Here is a 19,307-nt window from a genome sequence, read left to right as displayed (position 1 = left end):
TCCAAGAACATCTTCTCCTTCCTAATTTTTTATAGTGTTTGGGTTCTAAGACCTGCTTTGCCTCCCACTTTCCACAGCAAGCCTTAAGAAGATTAATTAACCTTTTCTGAGTTCTATAATTGCAGAATAAAATTCTCACTTCCATATAGTCTCCTCGTAGGATTCTTTTAAAGATTAAATGAGATCACATATGCAGGTACATAAGATGGTCAAGGGCAGGCTGTTGTTGGTTTGGTTCGGTTCATCTCTCCATGACTCAGTTTTCTAAAAGGATATGTTTAAACCACTACTCACAGTGTGGTCTACAGGAAACACTCATGCTCAAAAGACTTGCTACCTAACTTTTAAAATATAGATATTGAGTGTGAAAAAAGAATTTTTTACATATTGAGATACAAGGAAGTCATTAGGGCCTATGCATGAGTTAACTTGAATTTTATGCAACTACGATAGCCTGTTTGTGGCTTATCAAACATACATTGTGCATTTGCTTTAATTATTAAAGAAAAGGGCACACTGACCAGAAGTAAAGAATGTCCCTGTTAAAAATAAAGATTAAATGCCTCTTCCTGGAACACCAATGCTTCTCCTCCTTCAATGATAAGACTCCTTTCCCATGTGTCAAGGCCATGCTGACTCGCTCTGTATGTGCTGATCTATGTGGGTTTTTTTTTTAAACCTTGGAGAAATGTATCCCTCATATGTTTAATGTTCTTTGTTCTAACAAGATATAAAACTGTGCTGAAAACCATGCCTCTCCAGAGTACCTTCTCAGAGTAATCTGGGAAGTAATCTGGGCTTCTGGGCTAGTCCTTAGTTTGGCTCAGATAAAATTATTTTCTTATTTTAAAATGTTTATTGATAATTTTTTGGAGCTAATTTTAATATTATTTTATTTAAATCTATATATCTAATTACTATATTTCAGCTTATGGTCAACCTAAAGATTATTGAGATCGTTTACATTCCTTTTTCTAACATCCTTATTTGAGTATAATTGCTTTACAATGTTGTATTAGTTTCTGCTTTATAACAAAGTGAATCAGCTATATGTATACTTATATTCCCATATGCTCTCCCTCTTGTGTCTCCCTCCCACCCTCCCTCTCCCACCCCTCTAAGTGGTCACAAAGCACGGAGCTGATCTCTGTGTGCTATATTGGTTATTTTTGTTGACAAGTATCTTTAGAAATGTAATGACTTTTCAGTATCCTCCATCCAAGTGCATGGATATTCTATTTATGAAAGGATCAGCTCACAATTTATTACCACAATTTTTAGGAGTCTAGGCAAGGATTAGCTGTATTCTCAGCTCAGGGTCTCACTGGGCTATAGCCAAGGTGTCAGCCATGCTGGGTTCTCACCTGCAGCTCCAGGACCTCTTCCAAGTTCATGCAGGCTGGGAACAGAATTCGGTTCCTTGCAATTGGAAGACTGAGGCTGGAAAGGAAATATAAACAAGTAAATAAAATAGAAAGAAAAACAGGTCCCTCACCAGAGTGAGTCTGAGAACCAGTAACTTGAAGGTCTGTATGATTTCTCACAATTCTAAAATTATATGAATCTTAAGATTCTTTTTATTTATCTGATAATTCATATTTTTTAAATATTTCTATCTGGCTCCCCTTCCTCCCACACCCTAAGAAGAGATCTGGAAATGGTGTACTTTACATATTTTGTTTCATCTCATCCATAGATGGACTTATTTTAGGTGCTCAGAGCCTGGAACATGGGCACCTCTGTACTTGGGGACTCAGAGGTTTGTGGATTTGCACAACCTAAAAATTCAAGTTGTTAGATGACAACACTTACGTCCAAATTAGATACTTGAAGTTCAACATCATGGCAAAGTCTGTCAGTGCAGTACATTTGACAAAAGGAATCGTTTGATGCTTCAGACCTTATTAGCTCTAATGAATACCCCTGGCAGGAAAAAAGCCTGCATTGATAGTCCTCACATTTGAGACCGATTTCTCAAAAGAGGATTTGTACCTCTTAAGAGATGTTCAGAAATGAGCCAGACACCATTGTTTGAAATGGGTAATTGGTCATTAGCTGATGATCTTACTTGCCTTTATCTTGTAGACAGTGAAGGTCTTCGACATTGTAGAAGGTCAGATTGCCAAGAGCAAGTTAAAAGTGTAGCTGGGTCCAGGACAGATGCCCAGTTGGAAATGTTCTCTAACCTACACTATGTATCTGAGTTGTTGCAGGAAAAACTCTTACCTATAATTGGATTCCTTTCGCTGCCTCTATGCCTTTTGTACTTTATCAGTAGGACCATGAGCCTGATAACCACAGCACCTCTTGGAGAACAAAATCAGGTCACTCAAAGGTTAAACTAAACATTAATGCAACTATGAAATGAGCATAATGCTTTACATTTATTTTCAGAGTCTCCTTAAAAATAGGAACATAATATGTATATCTTCCTGTTACCTAGCCAAGTTCTCTGGCAGGTGAAAAACCAGTTGAAAACCAGAAAAAAAATGAAGCCCTTCGACACGTTTCTATAACCGTCCTTAGCAAACATGGAAACAACGTGTTACCGTTATGGTTGTTCACCTTTTCGAAATTCTTTTTAAATATTTTATCAAACTATTCTATTAGTTTCCCCCAACTCTTACTGAGATTTTAAAAACCTCGGGGAGGTTGACAGACCAGGACAAAGAGAGGCAGAAGTTGCCCGTGAGTTGAAGTCACCCAGTCCTTATCTGGGACTGGAGGAGGATTGTGGACAAATGACCCCAGGCTTAAGGAAGAAATTGATCATAACCTCCAGGAAGGACTAGAAGAAGCAGGGAGTTATGATGAGGGAAACAACAACGAAAGAAGAGAAACCCAGTTCTTGTCTTTTCCCCTATTTTTTACTTACTAATACTGGAGAGAGAAAGAAAATCCAAGGGGAATGTGAAAGCAACACCAAAGTCACAAAAGTAGCAGAATCACCGTCTTAAGGAAACAGAAACTTGCACCAAGGGGACACCCCTGGACTCCATTCTCTCCAGGAGAAAACATGCAGTCGATGCTGATACTGGCTCGGGAAACTGAGGCTTCACTGTTACGACTGCCTTCCCTGAGTTCATGTCTCCCTGTAAGTTACTACTGGAGTAAAATCCAACAGGAATTGGAGATACTATGGCTGATCTTTAACCAGTGAATGTGGGTAGATAAAAATCTTTTAAACATCCAAATTCGAAACAAAAGAAAAATGAAATTGACCTATCAGTTATGGTCTGGCTATGGGCTGGTCATTGCAGCTTTTAATTAGGATTATTAATTAGGTCTAATGTCAAAGAGCAGGTATTAAAATGCATGTCTGCGTGGGAGATTCTGCTATTTGTCTGTTTCAAAGGCGATACAGAAAAGCCCAAGAGCCTAGGAATGATTGTTATATTAATTCAGCTTATCAAAAGCCACTAGAAACATGGCTGGCACTTGCTTTTCTAACAATCCAAAGGACTTTGGCACTTCAGTTGGTGTTAATGGTCTGAACTGACCCAATATGTCTGGCTGTCCACAAACTATTGTGCTATTCTTCAAACGGATCTATTTTACCATATGGACCACTGTGTAAGTGATACTCCAGAAATGGGGCAATCTGTGTTTCTGAAATGATATGATATCGAGTACAGTTGTTTGTCAAAATAGCAATAAATCCAGCTGTCTTGGGAATGCTAAAACTGAGCACCCTCTTTTCAAATAAGCAAAATCACACAAGGAAGAAAAGATCTTTAGACCATTGACATTTTGCCTGATTAAGGAGGGAGGATGTCAAACGGAGAACGTCAAATGTAAGCTGAAATCTAGAGGTAGAATTCTAAGGCGTACGTTTCTTTACCAAACTCAGCACTCTGTTGGCATAAGCAATGATATGACTGCAAGAATCATCCCTTTGTGGCCTTAAAAGTTATACTCTGTTATTAACAACTGCAAAAGAGATTGAGGAAAGAAAGATTGAGTGAGAAGGAGAGAGTAAAATTGGAGGACCCTAAACGTGCCTCAGGGATTTCACACAAACAAGGAGTATCAGGAGGGCCTTTCCAGATAATGAATTTTTTACAATAGAAAATGTTTGGTTTATGAGTATGGCTGTTATTCTGAGAGCAGATGTTACTGTTTATCTTTGCTCTACTATCACAAGGTTTTAGAATCCTGTCTTGGAAAACACTGTTCTCTTTAAATGGGTTTTAATTGTATCCAGTAGTGAGCATTGTAACCCCACCTCTTCATATAATGCTTTTTGTTTGAATTTTAGAAATTTTTTTATACAACAGGTTCTTACTAGATATGCATTTTATACATATTAGTGTATACATGTCAATCCCAATCTCCCAATTCATCCCACCACCACCACCCCCCACCACCGCATTCCTCCTTTGGTGTCCATACGTTTGTTCTCTACATCTATGTCTCTATTTCTGCCCTGCAAACCGGATCATCTGTACCATTTTTCTAGGTTCCACATATATGCGTTAATAAATGATATTTGGTTTTCTCTTTCTGACATACTTCACTCTGTATGACAGTCTCTAGGTTCATCCACGTCTCTACAAATGACCCAGTTTCATTCCTTTTTTATGGCTGAGTAATATTCCATTGTATATATGTACCACATCTTCTTTAACCATTCATCTGTCAATGGGCATTTGGCTTGCTTCCATGACCTGGCTATTGTAAATAGTGCTTCAATGAACATTGGGTTGCATGTGTCTTTGTGAATTATGCTTTTCTCTGGGTATATGCCCAATAGTGGGATTGCTGGGTCGTATGGTAATTCTACTTTTAGTTTTTAAGGAACCTCCATACTGTTCTCCATAGTGGCTGTATCAATTTACATTGCCACCAATGGTACAAGAGGGTTCCCTTTTCTCCACACCCTCTCCAGCATGTGTTGTTTGTAGATTTTCTGATGATGCTCATTCTAACTGATGTGAGGTGATACCTCATTGTAGTTTTGATTTGCCTTTCTCTAATAATTAGTGATGTTGAACAGCTTTTCATGTGATTCTTGGTCATCTGTATGTCTTCTTTGGCAAATGTCTATTTAGGTCTTCTGCCCATTCTTTGATTGGGTTGTTTGTTTTTTTAATATTGAGCTGCATGAGCTGTTTATATATTTTGGAGATTAATCCTTTGTCCATTGATTCATTTGCAAATATTTTTTCCCATTCTGAGGGTTGTCTTTTCGTCTTGTTTGTAGTTTCCTTTGCTTTGCAAAAGCTTTTAAGTTTCATTAGGTCCCATTTGTATATTTTTCTTTTTATTTCCATTACTCTAGGATGCAGATCAAAAAAGATCTTGCTGTGATTGTCAAAGAATGTTCTTCCTATGTTTTCCTTTAAGACATTTATAGTGTCCAGTCTTACATTTAGGTCTCTAATCCATTTTGAGTTTATTTTTGTGTATGGTGTTAGGGAGTGTTCTAATTTCATTCTTTTACATGTAGCTGTCCAGTTTTCCCAGCACCACTTATTGAAGACACTGTCTTTTCTCCATTGTATATACTTGTGTCCTTTGTCATAGATCAGTTGACCATAGGTGTGTGGGTTTATCTCTGGGTTTTCTATCCTGTTCCACTGATCTATATATCTGTTTTTGTGCCAGTACCATATTGTCTTGATTACTGTAGCTTTGTAGTATAGTCTGAAGTCAGGGAGTCTTATTCCTACAGCTCTGTCTTTTTCCCTCAAGACTGCTTTGGCTATTCAGGGTCTTTTCTGTCTCCATACAAATTTTAGGATTTTTTTGTTGTAGTTCTGTAAAAAATGCCATTGGTAATTTGATAGGGATTGCATTGAAGCTGTAGATTGCTTTGGGTAATAGAGTCATTTTCACAATATTTATTCTTCCAATCCAAGAACATGGTATATCTCTCCACCTGTTTGTATCATCTTTAATTTCTTTCATCAGTGTCTTATAGTTTTCTGCATACAGGTCTTTTGTCTCCCTCAGCAGGTTTATTCCTAAGTATTTTATTCTTTGTTTTGCAATGGTAAACGGGAGTGTTTCCTTAAATTCTCTTGCAGATTTTTCATCATTAGAGTATAGGAATGCAAGAGATTTCTGTGCATTAATTTTGAATCCTGAAACTTTACCAAATTCATTGATTAGCTCTAGAAGTTTTCTGGTGGTATCTTTAGGATTCTCTATGTATAGTATCATGTCATCTGCAAGCAGTCACAGTTTACTTCTTTTTTTCCAATTTGTATTCCTTTTATTTCTTTTTCTTCTCTGATAGCCGTGGCTAAGACTTCCAAAACTATGTTGAATAATCGTGGTGAGAGTGGCCACCTGTATTGTTCCTGATCTTAGAGTAAATGCTTTCAGTTTTTCACCATTGAGAATGATGTTTCCTGTCGGTTTGTCATATATGGCCTTTACTATGTTGAGGTAGATTCCCTCTGTGCCCGCTTTCTGGGGAATTTTTATCATAAATGGGTGTTGAAATTTATCAAAAGCTTTTTCTGCCTCTATTGAGATGATTATATGGTTTTTGTTCTTCAGTTTCTTAATATGGTGTAAATCATTGATTGATTTGCATACATTGAAGAATCCTTGCATCCCTGGGGTAAATCCCACTTGATTATGGTGTATGATCCTTTTAATATGTTGTTGGATTCTGTTGGCTAGTATTTTGTTGAGGATTTTTGCATCTATATTCATCAGTGATATGGGTCTGTAATTTTCTTTTTTTGTGACATCTTTGTCTGGTTTTGGTATCAGGGTGATGGTGGCCTCATAGAATGAGTGTGGGAGTGTTCCTTCCTCTGCAATTTTTTGGAAGAGTTTGAGAAGAATTGGTGTTAGCTGTTTCTAAATGTTTGATAGAATTCACCTGTGAAGCCATCTTGTCCTGGATTTTTGTTTGTTGGAAGATTTTAAATCACAGTTTCAATTTCATTACTTGTGATTGGTCTGTTCATATTTTCTATTTCTTCCTGGTTCAGGCTTGGAAGGTTATACATTTCTAAGAACTTGTCAGTTTCTTCCAGGTTGTCCATGTTATTGGCATAGAGTTGCTTGTAGTAGTCTCTTAGGATGCTTTGTATTTCTGCAGTGTCTGTTGCAACTTCTCCTTTTTCATTTCTAATTTTAGTGATTTGAGTCTTTACTCTCTCCCTCTTTTACTTGATGAGTCTGTCTAACGGTTTATCAATTCTCTTTATCTTCTCAAAGAACCAGCTTTTAGTTTTATTGGTCTTTGCTATTGTTTTCTTTGTTTCTATGTCATTTATTTCTTCTCCGATCTTTATGATTTATTTCCTTCTATTAAGTTTGGGTTTTGTTTGTTCTTCTTTCTCTAGTTCCTTTAGGTGTAAAGTTAGATCGTTTATTTGAGATTTTTCTTGTTTCTTGAGGTAGGCTTGTATTGCTATAAACTTCCCTCTTAAAACTTCTTTTGCTGCATCCCATAGGTTTTGGATCATCGTGTTTTCATTGTCATTTGTCTCTAGGTATTTTTTGATTTCCTTTTTCATTTCTTCAGTGATCTCTTGGTTATTTAGTAACATATTGTTTAGCCCTCTTGTGTTTGTGTTTTTTTAACGTTTTTTTCCCTATAATTGATTTCTAATCTCATAACATTGTGCTCAGAAAAGATGCTTGGTATGATTTCAATTTTCTTAAATTTACTGAGGCTTGATTTGTGACCCAAGATATGATCTATCCCGTAGAATGTTCCATCTGCACTTGAGAAGAAAGTGTAAGCTGCTGTTTTTGGATGGAATACCCTATATATATCAATTAAATCTATCTGGTCAATTGTGTCATTTAAAACTTGTGTTTCCTTATTAGTTTTCTGTTTAGATGATGTGTCCATTGGTGTCATTGAGGTGTTAAAGTCCCCCACTATTATTATATTACTGTCGATTTCCTCTTTTATAGCTGTTAGCAGTTGTCTTATGTATTGAGGTGCTCTTATGTTGGTTGCATATATATTTATAATTGTTATATCTTCTTCTTTTTTTTGGTTTTATCTTCTTGAATTGATCCCTTGATCATTATGTAGTGTCCTTCCTTGTCTCTTGTAATAGTCTTTATTTTAAAGTCTAGTTTCTCTGATATGAGAATTGCTACTCCAGCTTTCTTTTGATTTCCTTTTGTATGGAATATCTTTTTCCATCCCCTCACTTTCAGTCTGTATGTGTCCCTAGGTCTGAAGTGGGTCTCTTGTAGACAGCATATGTAAGGGTCTTGTTTTTGTATCCATTCAGTGAGCCTGCGCCTTTTGGCTGGAGCATTTAATCTGTTCACGTTTAAGGTAATTATCGATATGTATGTTCCTATTACCATTTTCTTAATTCTTCTGTGTTTGTTTCTGTACATCCTTTTCTTCTCTTGTGTTTCCTGCCTAGAGACTTTCCTTTAGCTTTTGTTGTAGAGCTGTTTTGGTGGTGCTGAATTCTCTTAGCTTTTGCTTGTTTGTACAGCTTTTGATTTCTCCGTCCAATCTGAATGAGATCCTTGCCAGGTAGAGTAATCTTGGTGTAGGTTCTTTCCTTTCATCACTTTAAATATATCATGCTTCTGTTTTCTGGCTTGTAGAGTTTCTGCCGAGAAATCAGCTGTTAACCTTATGGGAGTTCCCTTGTATGTTATTTGTTGTTTTTCTTTTTTTGCTTTCAATAATTTTTCTTTGTCTTTAATTTTTGTCAATTTGATTACTATATGCCTCAGCGTGTTTCTCCATGGGTTTATCCTGCCTGGGACTCTCTGTGCTTTCTGGACTTTGGTGGCTATTTCTTTCCCATGTTATGAAAGTTTTCAACTATAATCTCTTCAAATATTTTCTTGGGTCCTTTCTCTCTCTCTTCTCCTCTGGGACCCCTATAATGCAAATGTTTTTCCATTTAGTGTCGTCCCAGAGGTCTCTTAGGTTGTCTTCATTTCCTTTCATTCATTTTTCTTTATTCTGTTCCACAGCAGTAAATTCCACCATTCTGTTTTCCTGGTCACTTATCCATTCTTCTGCCTCAGTTATTCTGCTATTGATTTCTCCTAGTTATTGTATTGTTCATCTCTGTGTGTTTGTTCTTTAATTCTTCTAGTTTTTTGTGCTTTAATACCTCTAGGTCTTTGTTAAACATTTCTTGCATCTTCTCGATCTTTGCCTCCATTCTTTTGCCGAGGTCCTGGATCATCTTCACTATCATTATTCTGAATTCTTTTTCTGGAAGGTTGCCTATCTCCACTTCATTTAGTTGTTTTTCTGGGGTTTTATCTTTTCCTTCATCTGGTACATAGCCCTGTGCCTTTTCATCTTATCTCTCTTTCTGTGAATGTGGTTTGAGCTCCACAGGCTACAGGATTGTAGTTCTTTTAGTTTCTGCTGTCTGCCCTCTGGTGGATGAGGCTATCTAAGAGGCTTGTGCAAGTTTCCTGTTGGGAGGGACTGGTAGTGGGTAGAGCTGGGTGTTGTTATGGTGGTCAGAGCTCTGTAAAACTTTAATCTGCTTGTCTGCTGATGGGTGGGGCTGGGTTTCCTCCCTGTTGGTTCTTTGGCCTGAGGCAACCCAACACTGGAGCCTACCTGGCTCTTTGGTGGGGCTAATGGTGGACTCTGGGAAGGCTCACGCCAAGGAGTACTTCCAAGAATTTCTGCTGCCAGTGTCCTTGTCCTCACGATGAGCCACAGCTACCCCCCGCCTCTGCAGGAAACCCTCCAACACTATCAGATAGGTCTGGTTCAGTCTCCTATGGGGTCACTGCTCCTTCCTCTGGGTCCCAATGCACACACTGCTTTTTGTGTGCCCTCTAAGAGTGGAGTCTCTGTTTCCCCCAGTCCTGTCGAAGTCCTGCAATCAAATCCCACTAGCCTTCAAAGTCTGATTCTCTAGGAATTCCTCCTCCCATTTCCGGACCCCCAGGTTGGGAAGCCAGATGTGGGGTTCAGAACCTTCACTCCAGTGGGTGGATTTCTGTGGTATAAGCGTTCTCCAGTTTGTGGGTCACCCACCCAGCAGTTATGGGATTTGATTTTTTGTGATTGTGCCTCTTCTACCATCTCATTGTGGCTTCTCCTTTGTCTTTGGATGTGGGGTATTTTTTTTGGTGACTTCCAGTGTCTTCCTGTTGATGATTGTTCAGCAGTTAGTTGTGATTTCAGTGCTCTCACAAGAGGGAGTCCTCAGTCCGTATAACACTATCAAACAATTTGCCCATGAAGAGAGTCAGCTCCTCTGGCAGATTTTAAGGACAGGGCCACACAGCCTATCTCAAGCCAGAAAGAGGAGAAGGGCAGGGGAAGGGAAGGCAGGGAGGAATCACCTCTTCATGCTCGTCAGCAAGTATGTGTACTGACAGGGCACATTTCCTCAATAAGTCACATGCTGTAGCATGGCATGGTGGCATGTCACAGGAAGCAGGCCACAGAATTCCCCTACCTGCCCGGGTGGTCATGGTGTCAAAATCAGAGTCAAGTTGGTGAGGAAGTTGAAAGGCAAATAGTAAGGTGAAAATCCACCCAGCATTATAGGAAATAGGTCAGTGGGAAAGCCTGTAAACTTTAGCATATATCAATTTTGTAGCAGTTTGCATACATGAACTTTCTCATTGGAGGTCAGAGCTTTAGGTGGAATCTCAAAGTTCTCCAAAATACTAAAAATGATAAAAGAAGGAATCAAAGAAAAATTAGCCACTGCTTTGGGTGGAGAAGAGAATTAATTAGAGGCTGTGAGAGCCGAGAACAAGGGCCAGCCGAGGGCCTTACAGAGGAGTGGTATCAGACAGGCTCCCGAAGACCTGGACACTGATGAGGAGACTGGCCGCTGGTGGCCTTCAGACTCAGGCCAGGTCCTCGGGGATGATGGGAACCAAGTGTAATTGCGGACTGACTGTGTGCCAACTGTGATTCTAAAGGCTTTCCATCCACGGATTGATTTCACCCTCAGACGCCCGTCTGACTTGGGTTTCCTTAGAGACGGGACGCTGATGCAGAGACAGGTCACCTCGGGAGAACAGTCACTTCAATAAATAGTCTTGGAAAAAATGGACATTCACGTGAACATGAATGAAATAGGGCCTGTATCTTATAACATTCACAAAACTTAACTCAAAATGGATTAAAGACTTAAATGTAAGACCTAAACCATAAAATTTCTAGAAGAACTCACAGGGAAAAGTGTCCTGGACTGTGAAACTCCACCCTCCTCCCAGGCACTGGGCTAGATTCACATCCCCACTTGCTGCCTCTGGCCTCCCTCCTCACGGAGTTTCTAGTTTTGTGGGCTCGTCACCCTGCTGACAGTGGGACTGCCATTTGATCCTCCTGTCAAACACGATTTCTCATTTTGACTGGTCCCCATGCAGTCTCCCTCTCTGCCTCCCAGCCCCTCTCTCTCCTGTCTCCCTGGTTTTCTTCTCCTTTCAAATCCCTTCTCACCTTGGGCTTCTCCCAGGGCCCCGCTGTGGCACAGCCTTTCCCTTCTCTTTGCAATGAACAATTACCTTCCTTTCTCATGGGCCAGCTCAGCAAGCTGGAGTTACAAGCTTCTTCCATGACTGCTGAGCTACCCATCTTCCCACAGGGCTGAGGGTCTGTGTCTCTCCCTCCTGGTGACAGAGAAGGGAGCTGCTATAATATAAAGTGTCTTCACAAGTGTGCCCTGAAAGTCTCTTTCCTCTTCCACAGACGGTGGCCCCCAAGACATGTGCCTGCTCTCAGCCCCAGGCCTGCCTACATAGAATTTAACATTGTTATCGCTGGAAGAAGCATTAGGGATTCATTATCTGTACTTAAGGGAAATGTTTTCTCTGGAGAGATTGTGTGTCCTGTCCATGGTGCACAGGTGATCCATAGCAGAGCTTCGGCCAGAATTCAGACGTCTTCAGCTCCTGGGCTGGGACTTTTGTCACTGCACCAACCTCATCCTCGCGTCCAGCTGTGTGTGTCTAAGGAACCCCACTTGGTCCATATCCGGGGTCCCTGGAAAGACAGGGACCAGGATAGGGTGTGGGTTGGTGGGGAGGGTAGGAGGGTCATACTAAGAGGATCTGTGCTATGGAAAACCAGACAGGCCAGGTGAAGAGGAAGTGGAGAAGAGCCTGGATAGCTAGAGGCATAAGTAAGTAAGATAGATTCATCTGGGATTGAAATACACACATGCTAGGCTTGAGTAGAGCCCTGTCCTGCATCCGTGGGCAGTTGTGGAGACTTTACAAGCTGTAGTGGTCACATACGGTCCTGTCTCAGGAACAGTTCTGGCTTGAAGGGATCAAGAGTTGGAATGCAGTGATTCACTGGAGCAGAGGAACTGCCTCTTAGAGCTGCAATGGCTCCAAGTCATGGTGGGGAGGAGGGAGGACCAGGTAGCAAAGAGCTAAAGAGGGCACCTGCTATGTCTCCAAGACCCAGGACCGGGGTCAGAGGTGATGGCCTTGAGCCTAAGGGAAGGAATCTGTAATTGCTCTAGGCCAATCTGATCAGCCTGCGGTCACCATGCAAACGCCTCAAGAAAAGTGTAGTCAAGCTCATCCAGTGCCAAGGGCTTCTCTTGCGTGGAATGTTCTGTCTTGAACGTAACCCACTCCTGCAGGTGGCTCGACACACCATCTCCATTATTCCTGCCATGCCTGCATCTCCTCCTTCAGGAGCACAGTGTCAGGATGTGGTGGCAGAAATCTTTCCACTCCCACCGCGTCCCACCCGAGAGCAACTTAAAATCACCCCCTCCCCTCTCCCAGCTGTGGTTTCAGGGTTTTTTCTCTTCCCAATTAATGGTACAATCTCAAATAGCTGCCATAAGCTCATCAGGGTTTTCTTTCTTTCTTTTCTCTTTTTTCATGTAATAAACAATACTGGAAAATCACAGATGCTAAAATCAAGTGTTGGCCAGGGCAGAGTGAAAAAGCTTTTATTCCATCTCTTCGAGTGTACTCTTAATTGTACTGCTGAACACTGCGGCATCATCTTCTTGGTGATAGGGAGCAAACAAAGCTGTGCCGTGATCTTTAAATCTGTTTTTCAAGACCTTTGAACCAGAACCGGGTAATCACCCACCCTGCATAATCATAATTGTAACGAGTGTAGGGAAAGCACCAAATTACAGGATATCTAGGCTATCTGAATGTGGGTTTGAGGGGCCAGCAAATAAGTAGAATCTCACAGATAGATGCTTCTTGTAAAATCTTATGCCTCAAAAATGCAACTCCTTTTGGTATCCTAAAACTTTATTGATTGTTTGTGGCTTTGAAAACTTGTATATGTGAACAAATATTTTTTACATGTTATTTGAATTTCGTGGCAAGGGATGAGGTGGTTATGAACCTACTATCATTGTTATTTTCTAGATGAAAAAGAGTTTCAGGGAGATTAAATGTCTGCCCGTTTGAGGTGGATGCTGGGATTGGAATGATACCTAAGGTGTCAGACTTTTATCTGGATGCTTTCCTACCAAAGTGGAGAATCAAAAGGAAAAGGAAAAGAATATTCCTTGACTCTTGAAGTAAGTCAGGCAGAGAAAGAGAAATATCGTATGATATCCCTTATATGTGGAATAAAAAAGATACAAATGCACTTATTTACAAAACAGAAACAGACTCACAGACCTAGAAAAGGAATTTATGGTTACGGGGGGGGGGGAGGGGTTGCGGGGAGCGATAGATTGTGAGTTAGGGATTGACATGTACACGCTGCTATATTTAAAATCAATAACCAACGAGGAGCTACTGTATAGCACAGGAAACTCTGCTCAATACTCTGTAATAACCTAATGGGAAAAGAATTTGAAAAAGAATAGATGCATGTATATGTATAAATGACTCACTTTGCTGTACACCTGAAACGAACACAACATTGTTAATCAACTCTACTCCAAGATAAAAAAAAAAAAGAGAGAGAGAGACTATTCCTTCACTCTCATCTTCTTCATTGAGAACCTCTGACTTTGCACCTCTGCCCTCCCCATCCCCGGGGTTTTGGTAAGTTTCAGGAATCTAGAAAGGCTCGGGCAGGTCCACACTGTGAGGTGGCTGGCGAGTGCTCTCTCTCTACATTGGGTGTGTCCATCTAATTTAAATACCGTGGGCACACCATGAACGACTGACTGGAGAAAACCAGGATCTGGGGAGAAGTGTGCCACCCGACTCTGAGAAACCTCTTCGCTCATATTCCAACTTTCACATAAGAATTAAGTCCTGGTTCTCAAAGGGTTCACTGTGGCTGAAATAAAAGAATTAGACCAAATGAGATGAAGAGCTTTGGAAAAAAATTGTCTGAAAGAGTATATATGGCTCTTTAATTGAGAAAATAACTTCATTGTTTTTCATGTCCCCAGAAAATATTCTTAAGCACAACATCAAGAGTTTTTGAAATGTCTCTTCTGTTGCTTGAAGATCCTTACTGTATCCAGGTTCAACATCAGAAACCAGCATTCCTAGACTCAATTAATTTACACCTGTACAGAAACCACTTTCCCTGGTCAATTGTGTGCTTTTTTTTTCTTCAGCTTTTATTGAATGCCTTTGTAAGAAACATCTGTTTGATGGATTGAAAACATGTAGTAGTTGACAATATTGCCTTCAGATTCCAAAATCCATTGTACGGGAACTCAAGGGGTGTAATTTTAATGAATCTGTACACAGAAAATATCATCTCTTAAACAATGCATTGGCTTCTCTGTAGTCAAACATAATAAGTATAAAACACAAGTAACTTAGGGATGAAGTCATTATTTGTTGTTGATTGACAGCTGTACTGATGTCAGACACTTGTACATATGACATGCAGAGCCCTTAATAATGTACGTGTCCTTGCCTGAACGTACTGCTAGTATTTCCAACTCAGAATACCTAAAAGAGGACTTTGGCATCCTTTTTGTAAAATAACATGCAGTATTTTTCAGAGTCACAAGACACCCTAGAACTGATGAAAACAGGAAATGTAATCCACGTAATTGTCTGTAGAACAGGGAAAGGAGTGGAGGATCCAAATGGCTCATGATGAGGTGTTCCAGGATGCCTGGAAGGTTCTATGGATGCAAGATGTGGGGAGGGACGGGGTGTTCCCACAGCCCAGGGGGGTCCAGCACTGGGACCCAGCCACCCTGCATTAGCCAAATCATGGAGGGGAGGTGAACACACTGCTGAGAGGTGTGCCAGGTGCTTTTAGGACTCAACAGCATCTCAACTTCACAGTACTCTTATAGGATGCCATCATTAAACTCATTTTACACATGCAGAAAGTGTTCATAAAAGTAACTCTTTTGCTCCAAAACTTACCCATCTATGGAAAACAAAAACAAAAACAAAACCCCTCGTAGAATCAAATCAAGGTCTTTCTGATCCAAGGATCATGCTCTCTACCACATCTGTAATCTCATATTAAATAAGGAACTATAGTATTGTGGTTTAAGGTAATTGCAGAAAAATGGCTGTATTTTATGTGGATACTGCTCAAAGTAATATAGAAGGCTGTCTCTAAGGGTCCCAGAAAATTTGAGTCATATTAACTTTTAGCTAATTTAGGACCTATATCTTACTTAAATAATTGCAAATGATGCTGCTTTAGGTTGGCAGAAATTTTTTCTGGAGTGACTTCCATCTGAAAAACATTTTTCCTCTAATGAGAACAAAAGTAGCTTGAGGGAAAAGAGCTATATAACTGTATTTCTTTGCTAAATTTTCTGACATCAACTTAGACTCTTCAAAATATTGATTTTAAAATTCGAATGCCATGGTATCATTGGTAACAAATACTAGAGGAGTTGACATTATTTATGGATATGAAATTATTAATGCCTCTATAACATTGTTTCAAGTGCATTAGTAATTAGGATGGCAATAAAACATTATAGGTGGTAGTAATGTCTGATGATGGTAGTAAAATGATAAATCCATTTCCTATGGGATTAAATTTTTTTTCAAAAGATTGTTTATGACTTTAATATATTGTCTGCATCTTTCTCTGCACAGCTATGTATGCAATTAGCAGAATGTGATTTTGCAGCCAGAAATACTGAGTTTGAATTTTGGCTCTGCCATGTACTACATTCTTGCACCTGAACACGATCCATCAGCTGTCAGTGCTGTAAAATAGGAGTATCATTGCGAAACCGTTAGGTAACAGATGCAATGCACCTGCAAGTGCCTGGCATGCAGGAAACCTGCCGCAATTAGAAATAGAAGCAGACTGAGATGTTGGGGCCTATTTTTAAAAAGAAACTCCTGAGTCGATTTACAAAGCAAATAATTGCATGCATGTATTCTATGTTTAGAGTTTTGATTTCATTGGACTTTCATGCTAATTACTTGTTAGTACATGAACATTTCTTTTTTTAGATTTTATGCTCATTTTTACTGGACTATAATTTTCCATTGCCTTTTCTTGCTTTTTGATTATTAGTAAAACATTCTCATTTTAGAAATTAAAATTTGACAAAAATGAAAATCATGCAGTATCATTGTTACAAGATGAACTGTGTTTCCTTAAGATTCACATGTTAAAGTTTTAACCCCTGTGTGACAGTGTTTGGAGATTGGACCATTAAGGAGGTAATTAAAGTTAAAGGAGAACATGAGGGTTGGGCCTTGATCCAATAGGACAGGTGCTCTCATAAGAAGAGGAAGAACATATATAGAGAAAAGTGTGAGGACACAGCAGAAGGTGGACGTCTGCAAGCCAAGGAGAAACACCTCGCCAGAAATCAATCCTGCTGGCACCTTGATCTTGTATTTCCAGCCTCCAGAACTGGGAGAGAATATATTTCAGTTGTTTGAGCCCCCAGTCTGGTATTTTGTTACAGCAGCCCTAGCAGACTCATATAATCATCTTCAATCATTTTAATGAGGGTTCTTGAACGAAGACACAGGAATAGATTGCATCATGTTAAAATGGTTGTTTTGTTTGGTTTACATCTTTGGAATTGCTGAAAGAGAGCAATAGCGGCCCCTGGCCTCCAGGAGCTACCCTGGCCCCATTAGCTCGGGCTCGGCGTGCTCTGAGCCAGCCTGCCCTGCAGTCAAAGCCGGGTCCTCATGGTTTCCTGTTCGATATAAACATTTCACAGAACATCAGCATCAAAGGAGGCCATTCCATGACCATTATTCATCAGGACAAAAAGGAGACAGTGTAATTGTGTTAAACATAGATAAAACATAAACATTGTCTAAGCCAAAGAAAAAATGACTATACACCCCTAGCCTGGCTACTGGGGGTGAAGGTTACTTCTCTAGAAATCAGGACTTGAGCTTTAGTCTGATTGCCCTTCCTCACAGATCAGATTCATTAAGATATCCACTCGTAGAACAAACCCAGCTTCTGGCCAGCACCCAATCCGGAGCAAAATCACGCAAGCGACCAAATCTATAATAACTGTATTAACGGCTTTCTGACTCTCTTACTGCCCCAGACGTGTGTGCTCCTCCTCACCGCGAAGAGTAACACCTCCAGATCGTTCAACAGCAGGTGTTCCTTCTGGCCTTGAGCTGAGGAGCCTTGACATACTTGGTGGATTTAAACCCAACTCTGAGTGTTGTCTCTCTCCGTCGTTTTTTCGTGACAATCTGACTATATTCCCATCGGGCACTGGATGTTTTAAAAACTGGAACATAAAGTATTTTAAACTGTGTTATGAAAAACCAAATTAATTATTTTTCATACCACGTATTTTCCTCCTCAAAAGTGGAAAGGAGATGTTGCTTCTGTGATACTTTGGCATATGATTTTAAGAAAATGTTCACCTTCTAGGACAGCCATCATCAAAACAGAAAAGATAACACACGTTGGCCCAGATGCACAGAAATCAGAACCCTCGTGCACTGTGAGTAGGGAAGTTGCAAATTAAGAGAGAAAAATAAAGGGAGAAAGGGAGACTGAAAAGCCAATGAGAGAAAGAAGGTGGAGAATCCAGGAAAGAATGATGTGAAGGTGACAAGCTAATAGTTCCATGTGACAAAGTAAACTTGCCTATTTGTTTCTGATTTCTTCCTGAAACTCTGCAAAATCAGGGGAAGGGAATAAAAAGGGCAAGCACATATTGCAAAGAAAATAGAAAAAGATTTTTAACACATTTCCGGAACATAGGAAGTAGAGGCAGCAGGTTGTTTATGCACAGGAACGAGATGTGGGGCTGAAAACACAGGGAGAAATGAGTCCTTCGACGGAGGAGTACCCTCCCCGCACTCTCCCAGGGTCCTCTTCCGTCATCCTCCCACCCACCAATCACACACCAGTTATCTATTCACCTGGGGGAAAGAAAAGTAGAGAGAGAAAACAAACCAAGGGATCATCTCTTAAGTACCTGCGTAAAATCTCTGGAAATATCTATGTCCCTTGCCATCCCGAATGCATTCTTGCATCTCCTGGCAGTGGTAACCTGGCTTAGTGATGATCAGTTCCGTATTGTGGGCCTAGGATGAGAAATCGTTCACAAAGCCAACATCACTCACAATCAGGGAAAGGCAAAAAAAAAACCACCCCACAATAATATGACTTCATACCTTTTATGATGGCCATTATCAAAAAAATAAAGATAATAAGCATTGGCCCGTATGTAGAGAAATTGGAACCTGGTGCACTGTGGGTAGAAATTTAAGATGGTGCAGCCGCTATGGAAAATAGTTAGGAGTTCCGCAAAAATTAAAAGTAGATCTACTATATATGATCCAACAATTCCACTTCTGGGTGTTTATCTGAAAGAAATGAAAAAGAAATGAAATCACTGTCTACAAGAGGTATTTGTACTCTGTTCTTTGCAACGTTGTTCACAATAGCCAAGACGTGGAAACAACCTAAATGTCCATCAATGAATGAACAGATAAAGAGAATGTGTACACACACACACACACACACACACACACACACACACACACAGTGGAATACTATCCAGCCTTAAAAACAAGAAAACACTGCCACATTCAATAACCTGGATGAACTTTGAAGACAGTATGCCAAGTACAATAAGCCAGTCACAGAAGAAGGAATACCGCAAGGTTCCACTTAACGTGAGGGATCTAAAATAGTCAAGCACATGGAGACAGAGAGTAGAGTGGCGGTTGCCAGGGTCTGGGGGAGGACGAAGTGGGCAGTTGCTGCTCCGTGGTTACAAAGTTTCAGTCCTGCAAGATACCTAAGTTGTAGACATCTGCTGTGCCTCTATAGTTAATAGCTAGAGGCATGGTACCCTTAAAACTCTGTTAAAGGGTAGATCTCATGTTACATGTTCTTAGCGCACACACACACACAGAACTGTACAATTTAAGAAGAGGTATTGTACAAAATACAAAATCAAGGGACACAATTTAAACGATTCATAGCCTGGATGCGAGGGGAGCAGCTCAGTTTTCAACAGCTCTCCTCAGCTCCCTGC

The sequence above is a fragment of the Kogia breviceps genome, chromosome 9 (assembly GCF_026419965.1).
Source record: "Kogia breviceps isolate mKogBre1 chromosome 9, mKogBre1 haplotype 1, whole genome shotgun sequence".
In the NCBI taxonomy this organism is placed as follows: Eukaryota; Metazoa; Chordata; class Mammalia; order Artiodactyla; family Physeteridae; genus Kogia; species Kogia breviceps.
The sequence above is the reverse complement of the archived record's forward strand: the minus strand, read 5'-3'. Positions refer to the sequence as shown.